General features: G+C 39.5%; 1 non-coding gene across 1 annotated transcript; it reads right to left on the bottom strand.

Annotated features, from left to right (window-relative positions):
- Positions 1 to 1,441: 1,441 nt before the first annotated feature.
- On the bottom strand, positions 1,442 to 1,545 carry LOC130938180 (small nucleolar RNA R71). Its single transcript, XR_009069355.1, has one exon. It is a non-coding gene; the product is annotated as a small nucleolar RNA R71 (small nucleolar RNA).
- Positions 1,546 to 5,092: the final 3,547 nt, after the last annotated feature.

The following is a 5,092-nucleotide window of genomic DNA, read 5'->3' as shown; positions in this document are numbered from 1 at the left end:
CCTTGTTTCCCTCCAAAATTTCGAAATTTTGGGATTGACTTGGTCAAAAATTTTCAAAATTAGTTATTTCTTACAAGTCAAGTCAAAATTTCAATTTTAAAAATCTTATCTTTTCAAAATCTTTTTCAAAATCATATCTTTTTCAATTTTTTTTATTATTTTCGAAAATTTAAAAAAAAAAATCTTTTTCAATTTATTTTCAAAATCTTTTTCTTATCTTTATATGTAATTTTCGAAAATTCACTAATAATTAATGTGATCGGTTCAAAAATTTGAAGTTTGTTACTTTCTTGTTAAGAAAGGTTCAATCTTTAAATTCTAGAATCTTATCTTGTAGTTTCTTGTTAGTGAAGTAAATAATTTCAAAATTTTTTGAATTAAATCTTTTTATCTTTTTCAAAATTTGATTTCAAAATATCTTATCTAACTTCTTATCTTCTTATCTTTTTAAATTTTGATTTCAAATCTTTTTCAATTAACTAACTAACTTTTTGTTTGTTTCTTATCTTTTTCAAAACCACCTAACTACTTTTCCCTCTCTAATTTTCGAAAATTCTCCCTCTCTTTTTCAAAAAAATTCTTTTTGTTTTAAAATTTTAATTTTAATTACATTTATATTTGATTTTCAAAAACTACTAACTTCTTTTCAAATTTATTTTCGAATTCTACCTTTCTTCTCTTCTTCTATTTAATTAATTAATTACTAACACTTCTCTTCACCTCTCTTCATTCATATCCTAACATCTCATCTCACATCTCTGCCATCCTCACAGTTGTGTTTGTTCCATTACATTACATTTTTTGTCTCCCCCTCTTCTTCTACCCCTTTCTTCTTCTACTAACATAAAGGAATCTCTATACTGTGACATAGAGGATTCCTTTTTCTTTTCTTGTTTTCTTCTCTTTCATATGAGCAGGAACAGGGATAAAGGCACTCTTGTTGAAATTGATCCAGAACCTGAAAGGACTCTGAAGAGAAAATTAAAAGAAGCCAAATTACAACAATCCAGAAGCAACCTTTTAGAAAATTTCGAACAAGAGGAAGAGATGGCCGAAAATAATAATAATAATAGGAGAATGCTTGGTGACTTCACAAAACCAACGTCCAAGTTTGATGGAAGAAGCATCTCCATTCCTGCCATTGGAGCCAATAACTTTGAGCTTAAGCCTCAACTAGTTGCTTTAATGCAACAAAACTGCAAGTTTTATGGACTTCCATCTGAAGATCCTTACCAGTTTTTAACTGAGTTCTTGCAGATCTGTGACACTGTAAAGACAAATGGAGTTAATCCTGAAGTCTACAGACTCTTGCTTTTCCCTTTTGCTGTAAGAGACAGAGCTAGAGTATGGTTTGGATTCACAACCCAAGGATAGCCTGGACTCATGGGATAAGCTTGTCACTGCATTCTTAGATAAGTTCTTTCCTCCTCAAAAGCTGAGCAAGCTGAGAGTGGATGTTCAAACCTTCAAACAAAAAGATGGTGAATCCCTCTATGAAGCTTGGGAAAGATACAAGCAGTTGACCAAGAGATGTCCATCTGACATGTTTTCAGAATGGACCATATTAGATATATTCTATTATGGTCTCTCTGAATTTTCGAAATGTCATTGGACCATTCTGCAGGTGGATCTATTCACCTGAAGAAAACGCCTGAAGAGGCTCAAGAACTCATTGACATGGTTGCAAACAACCAGTTTATGTACACCTCTGAGAGGAATTCTGTAAATAATGGGGTACCTCAGAAGAAAGGAGTTCTTGAAATTGATGCTCTGAATGCCATATTGGCTCAGAACAAAGTGTTGACTCAACAGGTCAACATGATCTCTCAAAATCTGAATGGATTGCAACATGCATCCAACAGTACTAGAGAGGCAGCTTCTGAAGAAGCTTATGATCCTGAGAACCCTGCCATGGCAGAGGTTAATTACTTAGGTGAACCTTATGGAAACACCTATAACTCATCATGGAGAAATCATCCAAATTTCTCATGGAAGGATCAACAAAAACCTCAACAAGGTTTTAACAATGGTGGACGCAACAGGCTGAATAATAGTAAGCCATATCCATCATCTTCTCAGCAACAGACAGAGAACTCTGAACAAAATACTGCTAATTTAGCCAATATAGTCTCTGATCTGTCAAAAGCCACTTTCAGTTTCATGAATGAAACAAGATCCTCAATTAGAAATTTGGAGGCACAAGTGGGCCAGCTGAGTAAGAAAGTCATTGACACTCCTCCCAGTACTCTCCCAAGTAATACAGAAGAAAATCCAAAAGGAGAGTGCAAGGCCATTGATTTAATCAAAGTGACCGAATGCACCAAGGAGGAGGAGGACGAAAATCCCAGTGAGGAAGACCTCCTGGGACGTTCCTCAAGCAAGAAGGAGTTTCCTATTAAGGATCCTGAGGAATCTGAGGCTCATCTAGAGGCCATAGAGATTTCTTTAAATCTCCTTCTGCCATTCATGAGCTCTGAAGAATATTCATCCTCTGAAGAGAATGAAGATGTGACTGGAGAGCAAGTTGCTCAATACTTAGGAGCTATCATGAAGCTGAATGCCAAGCTGTTTGGTAATGAGACTTGGGAAAGTGAACCTCCCTTGCTCATTAGTGAACTAGATACTTGGATTCAGAGAACTCTACCTCAAAAGAAACAAGATCCTGGCAAGTTACTAATACCTTGCACCATTGGCACCATGAGCTTTGAAAAAGCTCTATGTGATCTTGGGTCAGGGATAAACCTTATGCCACTCTCTATAATGGAGAAGCTGGGAATCATCGAGATACAACCTGCCTTGTTCTCATTACAATTGGCAGATAAGTCCATAAGACAAGCTTATGGAATAGTGGAGGACGTGCTAGTAAGGGTTGAAGGCCTTTACATCCCTACTGATTTCATAATCCTAGACACTAGGAAGGAAGATGATGAATGCATCATCCTAGGAAGACCTTTCCTAGCCACAGCAGGAGCTGTGATAGATGTCAACAGAGGAGAGTTAGTCCTTCAATTGAATGGGGACTACCTTGTGTTTCAGGCACATGGCCATCCCTCTGTGACACAAGAGAGTAAGCATGAAGAGCTTCTCTCAGTTCAGAGTCAAGAAGAGCCCACACAGTTAAACTCTAAGTTTGGTGTTGTGAAGCCACAACCAAACTCTAAGTTTGGTGTCCGAACCCCATATCCAAACTCTAAGTTTGGTGTTGGGAATATCACACTTAAGTTGACCTGATCACCTTGTGGCTCCATGAGAGCCACTGTCAAGCTACTGACATTAAAGAAGCGCTTGTTGGGAGGCAACCCAATTTTATTTATCTAATTTTATTTTATTTTGTTTTGGTGTTATTTTTGTGTTGAATTAGGTACATGATCATGAGGAGTCACGAAAAATCAAAAAATTAAAAACAGAGTCAAAAAAACAGAAGAAAAAAATTTTCACCCTGGAGGACGCACGGGCTGGCGTTCAACGACCAGAAGGAGCACCTGGCTGGCGTTCAACGCCAGAACAGAGCATCTTTCTGGCGCTGAACGCCCAAAACAAGCTACATCCTGGCGTTTAACGCCAGGATGCGCACACAGAGGACAATCTGGCGCTGAACGCCAGAAACAAGCTTGAAACTGGCGTTCAACGCCAGAAACAAGCATCACATGGGCGTTTAACGCCCAGAACATGCACCAATGGGCGTTTGAACGCCAGAATGATGCATGAAGGCATGTTACATGCCTATAGGGTGAAGGAATGGTATTTCTTTTCACCTCAGGATCTGTGGACCCCACAGGATCCCCACCTAACATATTCCCACCTTACCTTCTAATCCTAGTTTTTGTGATGTGATTCCCCATGTCACAATTCCCAATCTTCTTCATCAATCACCTCAATTCCTCTTCCCAATTACTCCATTCACCATTCACATCAACCTCCTCTTCCCCATAAACCCCACCTACCTCCATCAAATTCAAATTCAATTTCCCACCCTTTCCCACCCAAAATGGCCGAACCTATACCCTCCCCCCTCCCTATAAATACCCTTCTTTTCTTTACATTTTCACACAACACAAACCCACATTCTCCCACATAGCCAAACCCTCTCTTCTCCCTCTCTACCATATTTTCTTCTTCTTCTCCTACTCTTCTTTTCTTTTCTTGCTCGAGGACGAGCAAATTTTAAGTTTGGTGTGGTAAAAAGCCTAAGCTTTTTGATTTTCATTCACCATCAATGGCACCTAAGACCGGAGTTTCCTCAAGAAAAGGAAAAGGGAAAGCAAAAGCTTCTTCCTCCGAGTCATGGGAGAAGGAGAGATTCATCTCCAAGAGCCATCAAGACCACTTCTATGATGTTGTGGCAAAGAAGAAAGTGATCCCTGAGGTCCCTTTCAAGCTCAAGAAGAATGAGTATCCGGAAATCCGACATGAAATCCAAAGAAGAGGTTGGGAAGTCCTAGCCAAACCCATGCAACAAGTTGGATTATTGATGGTTCAAGAGTTCTATGCTAATGCATGGATCACTAGGAACCATGACCAAAGTATGAACCCAAGCCCAAAGAATTATCTCACAATGGTTAGGGGGAAATACTTGGATTTTAGTCCGGAAAATGTGAGGTTGGCGTTTCACTTACCCATGATGCAAGGTGATGAACGCCCCTACACAAGAAGGGTCAACTTTAACCAAAGGTTGGACCAAGTCCTTAGGGACATATGTGTGGAAGGCGCCCAATGGAGAGTAGACTCCAAAGGCAAGCCAGTCCAACTAAGAAGACTGGACCTCAAGCCTGTAGCTAGAGGATGGTTGGAGTTCATTCAAAGATCCATCATCCCTACAAGCAACCGATCTGAAGTTACTGTGGATCGGGCCATCATGGTTCATAGCATCATGATTGGAGAGGAGGTGGAAGTTCATGAAGTCATTTCCAATGAACTCTACAAAATAGCTGACAAGCCTTCATACATGGCACGGCTAGCCTTCCCTCACTTTATATGCCATCTATGTTACTCAGCTGGAGTTATCATAGAAGGAAATGTCTCCATTGAAGAAGACAAGCCCATCACCAAGAAAAAGATGGAGCAAACAAGGGAAGCTCCTCACGGCCTCCAA

This window comes from Arachis stenosperma, chromosome 6 (assembly GCF_014773155.1).
Source record: "Arachis stenosperma cultivar V10309 chromosome 6, arast.V10309.gnm1.PFL2, whole genome shotgun sequence".
In the NCBI taxonomy this organism is placed as follows: domain Eukaryota; kingdom Viridiplantae; phylum Streptophyta; class Magnoliopsida; order Fabales; family Fabaceae; genus Arachis; species Arachis stenosperma.
The sequence above is the reverse complement of the archived record's forward strand: the minus strand, read 5'-3'. Positions and strand labels throughout refer to the sequence as shown.